Below are 17,412 nucleotides of genomic sequence, written 5' to 3'. Positions count from 1 at the left end.
AGTTTTGTGTGGTTGTCTCTTATAAGTACCAGACACATGCATATTTAAGTTCTGTTGGTGTATATTGAGGTATTTATCATGCTTTCGTATGGTGAGTGATACATCTTTTCAGCAATTATAGTGGTTCAGTTTGTTACCCTTTTTTATGAGAGGCCGTTGTGAATTTCTTACTGCTAAGGAAGAGTATATAGGTCACTAAATGCAGCTGCAAATTAAAGTAGTAACTTCATGTTAACATCACTGTGTTTTTGGTTAAATTGCTTTTTTGAGAATTCCTCCATGATAAATTATATTAATTTAAGAAACAAAATGAAAACATACACATGCCATGATGGTTTTATTGTCTGCCTCACCACTTGAGCTCCTGTATATTGATTTTCAGGATAAGCTGATGGATGTTGGATTTGGGCAGACATTAGATCCCGGCATATATTTCGATGTCATCGAATTTGCTAGCATTTGTCAGTTATGTGGATAGAATTACGACATCAATGGACCTTCTCATGGTGCCACCGGCAAACCCTAGGGTAAGGCCTCCTCTATCTCTTTCACTACTCTCTTTGCATGAGGCACACTGTTGTGTTCTATCTTTAGGTTAAAAGATCATATAATGATATGGCCTACGAGTTTATCTCATCCTGAAGCTACACACAAGTTATTGTAATAAAATCAACTTAGCTTGGTCATATTTGTTTACTATAGGTGTTGGCCTTTAGTTATAGCCCATTAACTAAATATTGTGTTACAACATGGCTGATCTCTATGTTTTATTTGTATTTGTGTTGCTGCATATCTCACAGGGCAGCGCTGGACATGTGGTTTATGGGCCGCCGCTCATGTTGTTGCTGCTAATCATCTTCATCTGTATCTGCATTCAATGGAGGAGCACGTGAGGTCACTAAGCCAGGGTGATTTGCCTCTCTTCATCCCGGTCTCCCATCTCTCTCTGCTTAATCCCCATAGTTCCCCATGTTTTTTTTGCCTAGAAGATGTTTGACAAAAATAATGAAGGGGAAGATTTTATTGATTCCCTCGATCTGATCTTTGGCCATACTCGTGTTTGCGTTCCAGCCAAGGACTAAATTGTTTTTGCTGTTTTTCGTGATGCAATTATGCCCTGTTTTGCCTCCTCTCTTGCAAGGATCATTCAGCTGTCACATGCCCGTCTTGGGATGATCATGGGTCACTAGCTAGATGGTATTGAAGGTGTTTGATAATTTTCTACTTTGCAAGTATGTTGGCCAAGAATATGTAGGAGTTATGATTAACAATCTGCATTAATTTAGCATTTTTCTTACTGCCAGTATTCATTAGTGTGCTTAATGTGTTATTATCTTGCATAAAAGGACATGACTTTTAATCACACCTCCGGTGTCATTTTTTGTTTCAGAGAAATTACTTTTATTTTGTCTTCAAGGAAATATATGCTTTAATCCGAGTAAAATATTTTGAGGATCCGTACTCAGTTTCTTCCCATCCACTCTGCCAGTTCCTTTCCTGGCGTGTGTGGTTGGTCTTCTGCAAGTTGCAACTATGATTATATTCAGAAATCATCTCTGAATCCTTCTAACTCAATTGTTTTCCAGGTTCTGGGATTGCAAGATTTCCTAATCATATTCAGAATGATATTACATTTGGTACCATTTCTGTTAGCCTACTCTTATGTATGCACTTAGGTCTTATATATGCTGTCCTCTAAACTCCCATTTGGAGTGGGCATAGCCAATGAAATAAGCATGCAAATTACCAAGTGCTTGGTATCAATGTGTTCCGTAAAAATGGCAATGTTGTTAGAAGCTTATGGTCTTCAGTTAAGGGCATTTCTCGTTGGAATAAATTGCTGCTGCAACATGTAAACATTTTTTAATATATATTAACCATGTGCTAGGTTGTTCTGAAACCAGCAATTATATGGTTTATTCCATTTAATGCAGTTCCTTCTACCAATTATAGTAAATACAGAAACTAATTTGATTTTTGGAGATATTATGTTATTTAAGTTTTCCTTTTGGTGATGAATTATCCTCCAAATCAATTTAGGGTTAGTTCATTTGTGCTGCAACGACTTGGGATGAGCAATGGCAAGTATGTCATGTACTAAAAAATTTGAAGGTGCATGCCAGACTTACTGTAGTTCAGTGTCCTAGATATAAGTACGTGTGATTTGACATGAGCATAATATTTGCTGGAAATTTGTATCCAGAAGCTTATTAAATTTGTGTCCTAGATTTAAGCAGCGTCTCTACTAATAGTAGATTCCAGATAGCGTTTCTGAATTGTTTATCAGTACGAAAGTCAGAACCTACTTATTTGCCTGCTTAGGGGAACATAAACTGCTTACCGTAAGATCAGGAACACCTAACTCCAACCATACGGAAGAGACAAATCATATGATTCGTCGATAAATCCCCAATCTCTCTCTAGATTTTGCTTGTTTGATTCATGCTCATCCTTCTGGATATAAGCATTGCATATCCCTTGCAGAAGAGGACCCTGAATGCAGGAGAAAGTGTTCATTTTGCCCGTGTTTTGGTCTTACCATATGGTTGGAGCGAGGTGTGCAATTTTTCTACGGATTTGTTTCTTCCACTGCATTTTGGTTTAATCCCCTAATCTTTTATTTTTGTTTGTCCAGATTCCTTTTTATTTATGCCTACATGATCTTTGATGAAAATACAAGTGGGCAACAGAGAAATATTGAGGCCTGTAATATGCATTCTACACAATAGATTTATTTTCTGATGTTTAGCTAAAATATGTGATTTTTTTTGCTTTTATATCTTCCTGTCACTTGAGCTCATCCATCCAGATTTAGGACCTGCCCATTATTCATGTATTATGTCTCTTTACACATAGGTTGTTTCCCAGGCTGTTCAGTATGCAATAGTTTATTCAGGACCTACCAATGTACCTCCAGGTCTGCCAATTGAAAAAAGGTATATAGTACCTAATTATTTAGACTTTCATGTAACTTAAAATCTCAATACAGAATTATTAATACATGTGATGCTTTCTTAGGCATGATTGCTGATACGAGTACGGTGTATAGATACACAAACGACTGAATTACTGTCCCATCTATTTTTGGGAGCTCATTTGTGTATCTCAATCAAGCAAAAGGATAAAATTGATAAATGAAAATTTTGTAGTCTTATATATTGGTTGCTCATGTGTGCTGCCACCATTCATATGCTGTAGTGGAGTTTCAACAGATTGGAAAGGTACCACTCGAGCACGTTCACTCACAGATTGTTGCAGTGGGGTTTCAGTAGAAAGCCAATACAAGTGAGATAGCTAACCGCACCAATCAGTTGTGCGAATCGCGTGCAAGTGTCCAGTAAAGCGGAGTGGTTGTCACTCCAAGCTGCAAAGTGAAATATCACTCTCAGTCAGCCACTTAGGTGACTCAACAACCTGACAGGTACTCTACTCTTAGATCTTCAGGGATTCATAGTTCTATATATTCATGAATATTAGCAGTATTGATTATACCAATGCTATTTTCTCCTTTTGTAGATAAATGATTACTAAAACTATTTGGACTGAATAATGGTCCATGTGACCGAAATAGCATGCTGATATCATCCTATAATAAAAGCAGCAGAATGGGATAATGTTGGTGGCTGAGGGTGCCACAAAAATTGGGAGGAATGGGACGTTCTGCTCTTTCTCTTTGCAAACATTGGGAGGAATGAAGTGTTCTGCTCATTTTCTTTGTACAATGGTATCAAAAGTCGTTCCTTCAGCGAAACAGTCCCCTAACATGTGCACCAATAGGTCAACAACATATCGTTACAAGCACGATGTAGGTATGTCTAGGCTCCTTATTGGTGGGTATCATCTCAATTTCTTGATGCCGTGTGTTCTGCTCTTGGTTGTGCATGCCAAACGGCTAATGCATTTTTCTACTTATTGTAGGGTACTAATCAGTCATATGTAACTTCAGCTCTACGAGAAATAGTGAAATTTCTTTTAGAGTACCTGCCATTTCTTTGCTGGAATTGTTGTCGACTGTAATGATATACGTATTTGAACCAGAAGTCCTTGTGAATATTTTTCATCAGTAGTCCAGTTTTCACAATGATAAGTACTTTCGCACATTTTCCTTCCATCCTACAGCTGGGTGCTTATGTTGAAATAACTTTTGGCTTGGTATCATTGGAGAAAACATGCTTCTTCCATCTTGAGATTAAGAGTTTTCGCTTGACAGAGTTCCTTTACATTTTATATTAACACGACCTACACGGGATCGTGCGCCAAGGCGCACATCAAAATCTAGTGGAACTAATTAACCGTGGCATAGAGTTGGCTTTCGGTGGAGGGATCCAGCTAGCCAGCCGTCACATGGAACTTTGATTATAGTTTTTTCACTGACACGGCTCTCTTGCAATTTTTTTAATGGGTACCGGATTGGCATGGACGGAGATGGCTAACGAAGTGTAACGGTTGCACAAATCACAGAATCACATCGGACGATTCTAAGCCTATGCGTGGAGCATTTTTAGCCCTACATCTAAACTGACGGCGTTACCGTCCATCAACGCACACCACCTACCCGCCGAGTGTCCTCCACCTTGTCACTATCCTCTCTCTCCTTATCCTGTCTCCCCCACTCTCATTTCAACTCATCCCCACACTACACGCCGCCCACCACAGCTCCATCCATGGCACAGCCGCTCATCCCCGCGTCTCTCCTCCACGGCTCGGCGGTCGGACGGCCCTGCCCCGCTCCTTCCATCACGCGGCGGCCCTGCTCCGCTCCCTTCACCTCACGGCGCGGGGTATTTGGGCAGAGGCGAGGTGGCCACCCGCTTGTTCCGCGGGGCGGTCGAGATTAAGGGACGGTGCTGCACGCACCGTGCAGGAGGAAAGGAGCTGCCGGCCGGCCGTTTGATTTGTTTAGATCTAATTTGCTTCGCATTTTTTTTTCTGGTGAGGATTTGCTCAAACCGTTTGTGGGAATCAAGTCCATCTTCTTTTTGTCAGTTTCAAAGTTAAGCGGGGGCTGAAGGTTTGTCAGTTTCAAAGCATCGATCAAAGAATGTTTTTTGCTAGATTTTGACTGAACGGGCAGGGTACCTTTTTAGTTATGGATCTGAATCTACCTTGTTTGTCGGGGCAAATGCTTGCTTTTTTATGTGGGCTGCCGCGGGTCGTGGATTTTTTATGGGAGCACGATGCCGGAGAACGAACAAACGCCAGCGACGGCGCGTGTCGAGGACGGTGCCGGAGAAGGAACAACCGCCGGCGACCGCGCGCATCGAGGACGGAGCAATGGGTCACGACGGGGAAGACGGCCCGAGGGGGGACTGCCCTCCTGGAGCGCAGTTCCATCGGCCGGGGCCATGGGCAACCTGTTGATTGTTTGGCTGTTTGCTTTTTTATTTTCCATCTGATTTGGTTCACATTTTTATTGCCGGTCTCGTGCTTCATTGCTTTGAGGGAATCAGGTTCGTGCAGATTGTTTTGTACATGGTGTGTTCCCGATTCAGATCAAATTTTGTCTTATATTTTTATTTCCCATGCATTCAGAGGCAGATCCCGTTTCTCTCTTTCTCTCAATAAATTTAGTTTGCTGCAGATTTTTCTTGGTGACAGAAATTTGATGCGGTAGGAGATTCTTCTGGTGCAGACATGCGATGGTGCGCATCGCTCGCCGGGGGCCTCCTCCGCGGCCGCTCCGTGGACTTCCCGACCGCATCACCCGAGCGCATCCAGGAGTGCCTGAGAAGGAAGGACCGCTGGCGACCGGGTGCATCGAGGATGGTGTCGGTGAAGGAAGGACCGCCGGCGATCGCGCGCGTCAGGTTCTGGAGAAGGAAGGACCGCCGGCGACCGTGCACATGGAGGACGGGGAAGACGGCCACGACGGAGGACAAGCCCCCATTCTTCCTTTTCTTTCGTTGACCAAGAATGGCACAACGATTTCTTTTCATGTGAACGAGCGCTCTGGGTGGTCTACCGTGGGATTCCTCTTTTTTTTTTTTCTTTAATTTGGAATTGGCACGGTGGGGTGGTCCGCCCATCGGTTTCTTCTTTTTTTTAATTTGAAAGAATGATCATAATTCCTGATATATATTTTATTCCATCTTCTCACTCAAAATCTCGAATGAAACTTATTTGCTTTGACCTGTAATTTTAAGAAAAAAACTCGAATTTGATCTGGCTTCGAAAAAATTGGCCCAAATGTGCAGGATTCCATCTCACTGGAATTAGTTTGCTTTATTTGGAAACAAATACTGCGAATTTTAAAACTGAATGTGAAAGGAAAATGTGCAGGTTCTCCTTTATTTATTTCCTTCCAATTCGGAACGAGCATGGTGCGGTGGCCTGCCGCGAAGGAGTCAGGAAAAGGCATTCTTTTTTAACAGTTTGCGCACGGCACGATTATGTTTTGAACTGCCAAATAACTTCTTTTTTACACGGCACGGCCACTTCGATCTGACAGTTTTACCATTGCACGGTTCAGCTTTTTGAGGTTTTGAACGGTCACGCGGCTACTTCTCTTTTGCAGTTTCTCTACGGCACGGTTCTTTTTTGTAGTTTTTGAACGGCCCACGGTTTGCCCCAAACGGATACCACTAACGGAATTTAACGGCAGCACAAATCATAGGACCACATCCAACGATTCTAAGCCTATGCGTAGCTATCACCCTAGGTAGAAAATCCGCGTCGTATATATATATATATATATATATATATATATATATATATATATATATATATATATATATATATATATATATATATATATATATCGACGCGATTTTCTACTACAAGTGATAATGCATGCATAGGTTAGCAGACTGTTGGATAGTGGGACTCCAACTCTCTCCAGTGCGAGATCAAAAAAAGAGCTCGTCATCTCATGTAACTACCGTTATGAAATTTGGTGTGTGAGTTATCGTTTGAAAAAAATAACCGTGACCTATGCTTGGTTGTCGTTTTGGTATCAAAGTTTGACCGTGAATATGATTCTCGTTTTGGTAGAAGAAAACTTGAAAAAAATACAACCGTGACCGATGCTTTGTTGTCGTTTTGGTATCAAAGTTTGACCATGAATATGGTCCTCGTTTTGGTAGAAGAAAGTTTGAAAAAAGAACAACCATGACCGATGATTGGTTGTCGTTTTGGTATCAAAGTTTGGTTGTTGTTTTGGTATCAAAGTTTGGTTGTCGTTTTGGTATCAAAGTTCGACCGTAAAATGGTTGTCATTTTTGCATAATAGGAAGTTCAAAAAATAGTAAAAACAGTGACCTATGTTTAGTTGTGGTTTTGGTTTTAGATTTTGGACGTGATAAAGTTGTCAATTTTTAAATGGTCGTTTTGGTATCAAAATGAACTGGAATGTGCATCCATGTACCCGTGCGGCATAGCCGTGACCAATATACAAACAAAAAAAAACTAAAAGTGCAACCAAGCCATGGTATGGCTGATTTTGTTCCCTAGGTACATTCACAAAATGTGGACGGCTATAGGCCTAGGAGGTAGACGTTACACTCAGCACTCATCTGTCTGTTGTTGACGTTATTTATTGATCATAGAGGTGACAAACAGCAATGTTGGCATGTATTAATATCACGGATGTCGTGACATAATTGTGGAGCATTGGCGGCAAAAAGCATGATGAGACGGCAGCGCGGCCGCTCATGCCGTGCAGGTAGTGTATTAGTAAAAGAAAAATAATAAAATTCCCACGAGATGGTCGGCGCCAAAAGCTTGACTAGACGGAAACGATTTCCCATGTCTTGTAAGAAGTGTGAAAAGAAATGGAAAAAATCATCCACCTAGCAGCTGCCTTGTCGCATTGTTTAATTTCTCCGACCCGCGGATTATTTTACATTTTCAAACGATTAATGCACATGTGTGGTTCAGTTGAGAAAATTTCGGATCATGAAATTATTTGAGTTGTACTATATTTTCAAACGATTGCGATGCACATGCACTGAACATTAATATCAGATCCCATGTTTATAAAATAAAAGGTAAAAATTCATCCATGGAACATCAAGTACAACCTCAAAGCTTATGCATGCCCATCTAAGATCACAAAAATAGCCAGCAACAGGTGGATCCAGTCATCCAGACAAAGAACATTCTTTTGGATCTCTAATACAACATGAACCCCAGCAGGAACATTCTTTTGAAATATTACAAAGAAAAAATAAGATGAGAAGAAAAATCTGCAACATGTGGATCTAGACCACGATCTGGAAAAGGATATAAAGCAAATCCAGTTCAGAAAAAATAAACGCGCTCCTTCTTGCCGTCGCTGCTGGCCCAGACGCTGGTGTTCATCACGTAGGCTGCCCGCTCGAGTTCCCCATGAACTCGATGTCAATCTCGTCGTGGGTACTGCTCTCTCCGGACATCAGCTGAGCACATCCAGCGACATTGATTTAGCCAAAAAGATAAGAAAAAATAAGCACAAGATGCATATCCTCTACACAGATGAAATGGATGGGCCCACGTAGAAGGAGGTGACGATGCCGGCGGAGCCACCGTCGACGAGCTTCATCCGAACGCTGAACTCGCGGTGTAGTTTGACACGGCGGTCGTGTCGTTGATCTGCGGGAGCATAGGCGTGAAGGTTGGCAGGCGATTCTTGTCGGAGGTGGGGGAGGCGAGGTCGTGCTCCTCGTACTCGAGGACGCCGGCTACGGTGGAGTTGTCGAAGGTGCCCGGGCGCGTGGTGGCGTAGGGCCGGGCCAGCATGTAGTACCTTGCACCGGGAAATGATGATTTAGCGGTGAGGAACACGTTGCTGGTATGTCCCGGCGCGATGAGGAGGCTGTCGACGGCGAAGGGCTTGACGTAGAGCGCGTCGACATCGACGACGGTGAGCGTGTGGTTGGCGACGGCGAAGAAGAGCTCGTCGTTGAGCGCGGCGTTGATGAGCCGGAGCATGTACGTCTTCCTGGGCTTGACCCTCAATGTGAACGCCCTCCTTCTTCCCGGCGCAGCCGCCGTAGAGCAGGCCGGGGAGGCCACTGCCGTTGAACATGTGTGTGTATAGGAGGCCGACTTATTTGCCTCTTAAAATTCAAAACCTCGACCGAATGGGAAACAACGGATATTTTCTCTTTTCTAGTTGAACGCTGAGTAATAGAAATCGACCATACCATGGCAAGCTTGTTGTTTTGCCACGGACCGTACCGTTGCTCCGTGGTAAATTTGGTTCAGAATGTGTATCTTTTTTTGGTTGTCATTTTGGAACAAAAATGCAGTAGATATCTATATCGACGCGGATTTTCTACCATGGGTGGTAGCTGTGCATAGGGCGGGAGCCGTTGGATAGAGGGAGCTAAAAACTAATGAGGTGCACATGAAAAGTTAGTCTGGCATCTCATGTAACGGATGTTATATGATGAGACAGCTAAGTGCCTGGGAGGAATAGCAGACTGGCAAACTCAGCTCCGTCTTTAGGTTGTCATTTTGGTTCATTTTTTATGAGTGCTATAGGTCACGGTGCAAAACCTATCCGAATGATAGTTGTATTTTTCTTACCAAATCGACATTTTACTGTCTGCATGGTTACCATGTCGAGCTACTTTTGTTGTTTTTGTTCCAAAACGACAAGTAGACGTCGGCTACGGTCATCACTCCGATCCGTTGTGTCTTTTTTGTTTCCAAAACGACAGGTTAGTATCGGTCACGGCTCAAACCGAGCTGTATCATGTTGTTGTTTTTGCTCCAAAATGACAAGTTACTATCGGTCACGGTGGAAACTGAGCCAAAGGATGGTTGTTGTTTTGTTTCCAAATCGACAAGATACTATCGGTACGGTTACCATGATGAGTGAGTGTTGTTGTTTTGGTTCCAAAACGACAAGTTAACGTCGGCTACGGTCATCATGCAGATTGATTGTGGCAGTCATCATGATTGATTGTGGCGGTTCTATTTACTTTTATGTCAGTGATGGACATGGTCTGAAAAAAGATCACATGGCTCAGTCTACACCTTACACTTTGTGAAGAAACTCTTGCCTTGCATCAAGTTAATAGCATCTAACGTTGGCACCCTCCTCCCATATAGTTTCTTCAGGAACAAAAACAAATGTATGGGCAGTAGAGAGTTTTACGTTGCCTTGGTTGGCTGTGTAATTATCTCCGTAATTCTGGATATCTCCCATGTGAAGCTTCCAAAAAGCATTTGGGAGTTTTAACTTGTGTACCTTGTAAGATTGCACGAGGCATGTATTCTGAATTCCCTGTTATCCTTCTCGTGTGTTTTGTATGGTTCCGCTGTTCAGAAATAGCCTAAATAGTAAATACACTAAAAATGTCATTCTACTGTCTAACATGTCTTGCTGATTTTGTAACAGTGAGATCATCCTTCCCAATGAAACCTTCCGATCCGGAGTTTTTGTGTTGAAATATTCATGAAGCACCCAAGGAGGCACAATGAGTGACTCAATAATTCGAGAAAAGAAGTGGTGCTCTCAGTTTGGCGCGGATCTGAGATAAATATCTTCTGATTGTGCTTCAAGATTTGCAATAGTATAAGTTATTCACTTTGCCAGGAATGCCTTCGACGAGATATTTCGGTATTGTTTTGAGCCCAAGCGTTTTCGGTGTGGACAGAGCTGTTGCTACTTGCCGTATGCAAAACTTGTTCCTAAATTTGGATGATTTTTGGAGCGAGCGTTCGAATAATTGCCCACAAGTACGTCCTGAAGTTGAGCATTAACAAACAGAGTAAAGGGATATATGGTTATTAGTTTGATTTGTGTCCTACAACAATTCTTGTGTGGTTGCAAGTTTACAACCTGGAACTCAACGAGCAGTACGTAGTCAGTTTGGAAGAATATCATATGGGTTATTACTTTGTAAGGTATGTCGATGGCACAATCATCTGGCGACAACCCTTGCGTCGGCGATGATGGGGCTCCGCACCAAATGATCCTCGGACTTCCAGTGTAGGCTGCCCTCGGCCAGCTGCCCGCCGTCGCCCTCCCTGCTCACGGTGACGGTGAAGGTCTTCTTTTCCATGGCCGCCTCGAACTCGAGCTCCTCCGGCTCCACCATAACATTGAGCCACTTGGGCACGTGAACGTGGGTGGTGTACCTGGATCTCGCCGGCCCGACGTTGGTCACCGTCCGCTTCACCTTGAACTTCTTGTCGGAGAGCGGCACCACTATCGCCGGGTAGTTGAGCTGCGCCTCCGGGATGGATCCCACCGCGGCGCACGTCAGGTTGCTGTTCCCCGTGATGGTCTTCATGGCCGCCTCGCCGAGGAGCGCGCAGATGTAGGCGCTGTATTCGCCGAGGTCGTAACGAGGCCGGGGTCGACGGCCTTGGCACCGTCCACGTGGCAGGCGCCGATGGAGTAGGACCTCGCCTTCCGGAGCTCCTCGTCCATGATGGGGTGGCCGGCGTTGTCGACCACGCTGGACGTGGTCATGATGGCGGACTTGACCGCGGACGGCGACCAGTCCGGGTGCACCTTCTTCACGAGCGCGGCAATGCCCGTGACGTGCGGCGTGGCCATGGCCGTGCCTGAGGCGACGTTGTTGTTGTACGACTCCGTGTCGCCGTCTACAGGCACCATCGTCGGCCACGCGGCGAGGATATTGAGCCCCGGCGCCATGATGTCTGGCTTGAGCACGCCGGGGCTGGCCACGTTCGGCCCGCGCGACGAGAACGCGGCCACGATCGGCGCCGGCTTCACGTGAACCATCGTGCTGTGGAACAGTATGGTTGCGTTGAGGGGCGCGGCCGCCGACGGCAACCCCGCCCTAGCGTAGCCCATGATCTTGGCCCCGTCGGTGGCTGTCACCTGCGACATGGGGAGGTTGAAGTACTTCTCCACGACGATGGTGTACCCGAAGCCAGCCTCGTTGACGAACACCACCCCGGCGCCACCGGCCGCCTGGATCGCCTCGATCGAGCTCAGAGGAGGCATCGGCGCGTCTCGGTGTCGCACAGCACCACCTTGGCGGTGATATTGACGTCGAAGACGTCGCAGTAGTTGCTGTCCCGAGGGTAGTAGGGGGTACTCCTTGGCGCTGAAGCGCTTGTCCTGCGTGAGCGACTCACCGTCGAACGCCTCGCCGTCGCCGAGCCGCACGGTGGCCCGGTAGCTCCGGTCCACCGACCCGACCGCCACTGTAAGTATCCAAGGCGCTTCGTTGGACAACGTGGAGGGCGTCGGCCCGCTGTTGCCGCCGAAGCACACCACGAGGATGCCCTTGGGCATCACCCCGAACGCGCCGATCGCGATCAGGTCCTTGTCCGGTGGCATGGACGGCCCGCCCAGGGAGAGGGAGAGCACGTCGACGCAGTCCTTCACGGCCACGTCCATCCCCGCCAGTATGTCGGACTCGAAGCACCCTTCCCCGTCGCACACCTTGTACATGGCCAGGTGCGCGCCCGGTGTGGTCCCGGCGGCCGTGCCCCTGCCCAGCCCAAACGCCGAACCGTCGTCCACGAAGTGTCCCGTCGCCGTGCCCGCCGTGTGCGTCCCGTGCCCCACGTTGTCGGTGGTGTCGTTGCCGCCCATGAGAGAGACCAAGCCGACGAGCTTGTTGTTGCACTCGGCGGGCAACTGGCAAAAGCCCTTCCACTTTGCTGGCGGCGGCGAGATGCCCTCGTCCCCGAATGAAGGGATCAAGGCGGTGAGGGCGACTCCTTTTTTCTTCTTACCGTTCAAAACCTCGGCCTAATGGGCAACCATGGATTTTTTCACTTTGCTGGTTGAACGCTGAGTAATAAAAACCGATCGTACCATGGCAAACTTGTTGTTTTGTAGCGGATCGTACCGTGACTCCGTTGTCAAATTGGTTCGGAATGTGTGTCTCATTTTGGTTGTCATTTTGGTAAGAAAATGTGGTAAGAACTTTCCATGGTCATGTGCGTACGTGTTTTTCTTCCAACTCATATGCCATGGATTTTCTACTTAGTTTCTGTTTCCATGGTCAGGTAAGTAACAAAGGACTACTTAGTTTCCGTTTATTAGTTACCTCACGGTTAACCTACATTCATTGTAGCTGCACCAAATAATCCAAAAACCCTTCAATTTAATTTTTTTTGCAAGCGGTATAGATTTTATCACATTTGCTATTTGATCGCTGAGTAATAAAACAGATCATACCTTTTTTCTTCTTACCATTCAAAACCTCTGCCTAATGGGCAACCAAGGATTTTTTCACTTTACTAGTTGATCGCTAAGTAATAAAAACAGATCATTCCTTGGCAAGCTTGTTGTTTTGCGGTGGAGCGTACCGTGACTCCGTTATAAAATTGGTTCGGAATCTGTGTCTCATTTTGGTTGTCATTTTGGTACGAAAATGTGGTAGAAACGTTCTATGGTCAGGTGCGTACGAAATTTGGATGTACTATTTTAATTTTCTTTACAAATGGGTTGTTGTTTTGGTATCAAAAGGGAAGTGAAAACGCCGACGGCAGCCTATGCCAGCTATTTCCCAACCTGAATCAACTGGATGGCAGTGATTTGAATATAACGGAGGAGGATGCCATGCATGTGTGATGGAGTAACACCGTGTGCTCTCTTTGTGCTCCCTATAGATGATCTAATGGTTGGATTGGTGTGCATAGCTATGCACCATGGTAGCCCACTATTTCCCATATACATATATATATATATATATATATAGGATAAATACTTCCTACTCCTGGGTGTAACTACACCCATCTCTCGTATACGATCATACAAAAGTATATATGATGCTTTATCGATTTGAGTATGTTTGTATATTGTATCTAAGATACTCCATACCAATTTTGGTGAAAAAAATTTAAATACACCCATAGTTTGCACCATATATACAAAATACATGCATATTTGTACGTAAAGAAATAGTGTACATAAAAGATTGTACATACTACCTACAAAGTAGTATATATACTACCAAAATATTCTTATATACTTCATACTACATGTATATACTCTTCGGTATGATAGATACTACCTAGATTGTGTGAAACACACATGGGAGTAACTACACCCGGGTGTACCATGAATATATCCTATATATATATATATGGAAAATAGTGGGCTACCATGGGGCATAGCTATGCATATCCATCCAACCATTAGATCTTCTATAGGGAGCACAAGAGGAGCACGCGGTGTTAGACCATTTTTCATATACGACGTGCACCCCGTTAAATAACCAGCACTTCCATCCATACCGTAACATGGTTGCACATTTAGTTTGTTTTTGTAGTTTTAGTGTCTGACCGGCATAGCTGGCATGCTCAACCATTGCAACTTCCTACCTCTTTTTGATACCAAAACAACAACTAAACCATGGTCACGGGTTGTACTACATGGACAACATGTGAAAAGCATCCAACGTACATATACTCTATTCAAATTTTAAATCCATTTAGTGTACCGGAAGGAAACCACCATAGCCGTGAGAAATTGTCGTTTTGGTATTTTTTGTTCACGGCCCGCAACGGTTCTATACACCAACATCGTTTGGAGACAATAAATCAGTACGCCTGCTCGCCGTCAATTTTCATTTTCATCTGAGATAGAACACCTCGGCTTCGTCTACACCAGCTTCCGGGAGCGCGCCACGGCCGTCTCACACGGCAACACCCGCACCTCGCCAGGGCGCGCGGAGACAATGTATTGACGCGCTTCGTGGAACCATCGCCGCCAACGAATAAAAGCGCCACGAGACAGCCTACGCCCGCATCGTGGAGCAGCAGTTGCGGCTTGACCCGGACGGCGCCATCTATGAATTCTTCATGCCGCCGGCAGACTAGAAGGAGCAGCTTCATCCTCGACTCCGCAGTTGTTATTTATATACGGGACTTATATGGATACATTGCTGAGTCTGAATTGGACCCTTTGATGTGCAGTTGTTATTTATATACGGGACTTATATGGATATGAGGATGGTTTGGACGTTATCCAAAAATTTCAAGCAACTAATGACCTTGTATGAACGATGGCCTGGCGCAGTGGTGAAGTACACCCATTTGTGCCAACAGGTTCGGGGTTCGATGCAGCCTCTCTACATGACTACATTGCCCTTTGCAGGGGTAAGCCGCCTAGTATGGTAACTTCTAGCACTAGGTCTATGCTTAATAACCTTGTATCAATGAAATACATCTTCTTAATATAAAGCACTAAGTTAGTTGTCATTTTGGACCTAAAACGACATGTCAAAATATCTATGTTGGCCGTGCCATCGTTTCTTGTCGATCATGAATCAAAACAACAACTGAACCTCTGAAGGGTTAACCGTCACCACGTTACTTGTCAAAAAAGAAACAAACAACAACCAAATGTCGTCACGGATGACCGTGGAGCAAACAGCTTGTTTCTTTTTTACCAAAACAACAAGTATGATGAGGCACGGTGAATAGCCCGTAAAAAAGTCTCCCAGATCGACTATTCATTTATTTTGTTTTCCAAAATGGTTAAAAAAGGGAAAATACCAGCACTTTCCACCCTAGCATGAATTTTTTTACACATGTGATAGTATGCTAGTACGGAACAATATGTGGTAATACCGCATGCATTTTTTAATTAAAAGGAAGTTGTTTTAGGGTGCTTGGTGAATCCATACCGAATGTATGTTATCGTTTTTGTAAAAAAAACAGAAGATAAGATTCATAATGGAACATGTACTCATATGCACCGTCAACTGGAAAAATGGTGTTTCATTTCCAAAAGGACAACTAAATCGTCGGTACGCCACCTAGGGGAGTGCAGTTTTTAGTTGGTCATTTGTTTTTCAAAATGACAAAACTCTATGGCATGGCTGCCACTCTGAACCAAGGTTGTCACTCTGAACCGGACATTGATTGTCAAAACAGTATCGAAGTGCAAAAAAAATCGGTTGAAACTAAGGCAGCCTCCACACGGCCATCAAAGACTTAAAGTGACGAAATAATACGGAACGACAAGTTGGCTGGATATCATGTTGAGTCTCTTCCTGACACTACATGCGAACAGGTACCAAACCATACCGTGGTATGTTGTCATTTTAGAAGGAAAACGACAAGCAAAGATATGTACCGTCGGACAAAAATTTGTCATTACAATCCCAAAACAACAAACCATCATTGGTACGGCACCATGGCGCCGATTTCTTTTGGTCGCTTCGTTACGATTCAGCCGTCCTCATTGTCGGAAAAAGTTCAAACTCACACACCCCAATTCTCTAACGGCGTCACATGAGATGAATAGCACTTTTGCTTTGATCTGCACCTGGCTAAACATAGAGCCCCACTATCCAACGGTTTTTAGCCTATGCACAGCTATCACCCTAGGTAGAAAATCCGCGTCGATATATATATATATATATATATATATATATATATATATATATATATATATAGGTCTGCTATTCTCGAACCGGTTCGAGAATAACTATTCTCGAACCCTTTCTGAACTTCCTAACTTATCGCATGCGAACTTCCCGTGAGTCTTCATATTTTCGTGTCCCACGTCCTGCTCGCGTCCCGCTCCCGCGCGCGTGTGAACTTCCTACGAGACAACGAACCGTTACGTGTCCCACCTCCCGCTCGCACCCACCTCCTCCGTGCTCGCTCCCCACCCCTCCCTGCTCGCTCCCGATCTCTTCCATGGCGATTTCCTCCCTGCTCGCTCCCGAGCTCTTCCCTGCTCGCTGCCGATCTCCTCACTCGCTCGATTCCTATCGGAGAACTTCGTCGACGGCGGCTCCTCATCTCCGTGCTCTCCTCCGACGTTTCACCGACGAATTTGTTCTCCACGGCTGCACCGCATATCGTCAATATTCTGCGGCACGGTTATTCCATGCTAGCTCTACGCTGCTCTTATCTTCTTTTTATCCTCGACTGCAGATTTGTTTTCCGATGGCTGTCACACGAGTCCGCCGTCCTTCTTCGTTAAATCTTCTACGTTCATGGCTCCGCCCTTACTCCTCCGGGTGGTTTTTGGGTATGTCTCCTCCATGGTTTTGTTGATTGATAGGTTCTGCTTGATCCTAATACACGATTTCTTCACAGATCTATGTTACTGCTTAGTTCATTTTTTGCGCATGCTCCTGTAGTTATTTTTTTCTCACTTGATGCAGTGATGACGCGGTAGCCTTCATTCTTACACTTGATGTAGCAACATAATCCAGATTTTTTTTTGGCATCTTTTTTGTTTTTTCATACGCTCTAGTGAATGTTTTTTGTTTGTTATAACTAATGAACTTCTTTAATTTTATGATGTGAACTACCGATATGCATGAACTTTTCTCGGTTTCTGTTTGATTTTCATGATACGGATAAGTTGGGGCCTCTGTTTTTCATGTAATTCTACTTTTGAGCATGTATGTATTTTACGTGTTAGTAAAGCTGTGAACTTCTCATTTTAATGTACAAAACAGATTCGGGAGGTAGCATGGAATAAAAGTAATTACCTAGGGAAGGTGGGGGGGGGGTGGGGGGGACCCCCCC

The 17,412-nt window shown here is 44.6% G+C and overlaps 1 long non-coding RNA gene and 1 pseudogene across 3 annotated transcripts; one reads left to right on the top strand and one right to left on the bottom strand.

The window, feature by feature from the left end:
- The first annotated feature begins 897 nt into the window (after positions 1-897).
- On the top strand, positions 898-4,060 carry LOC124690878. Of its 3 annotated transcripts, XR_006998795.1 has the most exons (5): positions 898-1,232; positions 1,587-1,637; positions 2,485-2,556; positions 2,636-3,421; positions 3,517-4,060. It is a non-coding gene; the product is annotated as an uncharacterized LOC124690878 (long non-coding RNA). The 3 variants fall into 3 exon arrangements; XR_006998794.1 differs by lacking the exons at positions 898-1,232; positions 1,587-1,637 and having other exon boundaries at positions 2,181-2,556; XR_006998793.1 differs by lacking the exons at positions 898-1,232; positions 1,587-1,637 and having other exon boundaries at positions 2,181-2,936; positions 3,019-3,421.
- A 6,790-nt stretch (positions 4,061-10,850) lies between these two features.
- The window catches only part of LOC124655537, an 8,193-nt pseudogene continuing 1,631 nt past the window's right edge, over positions 10,851-17,412 (bottom strand).

Source organism: Lolium rigidum, chromosome 1 (genome assembly GCF_022539505.1).
Source record: "Lolium rigidum isolate FL_2022 chromosome 1, APGP_CSIRO_Lrig_0.1, whole genome shotgun sequence".
NCBI classification, from domain to species: Eukaryota; Viridiplantae; Streptophyta; class Magnoliopsida; order Poales; family Poaceae; genus Lolium; species Lolium rigidum.
Note: the sequence above shows the minus strand (reverse complement) of the source record. Positions and strands in the feature narration are given on the sequence as shown.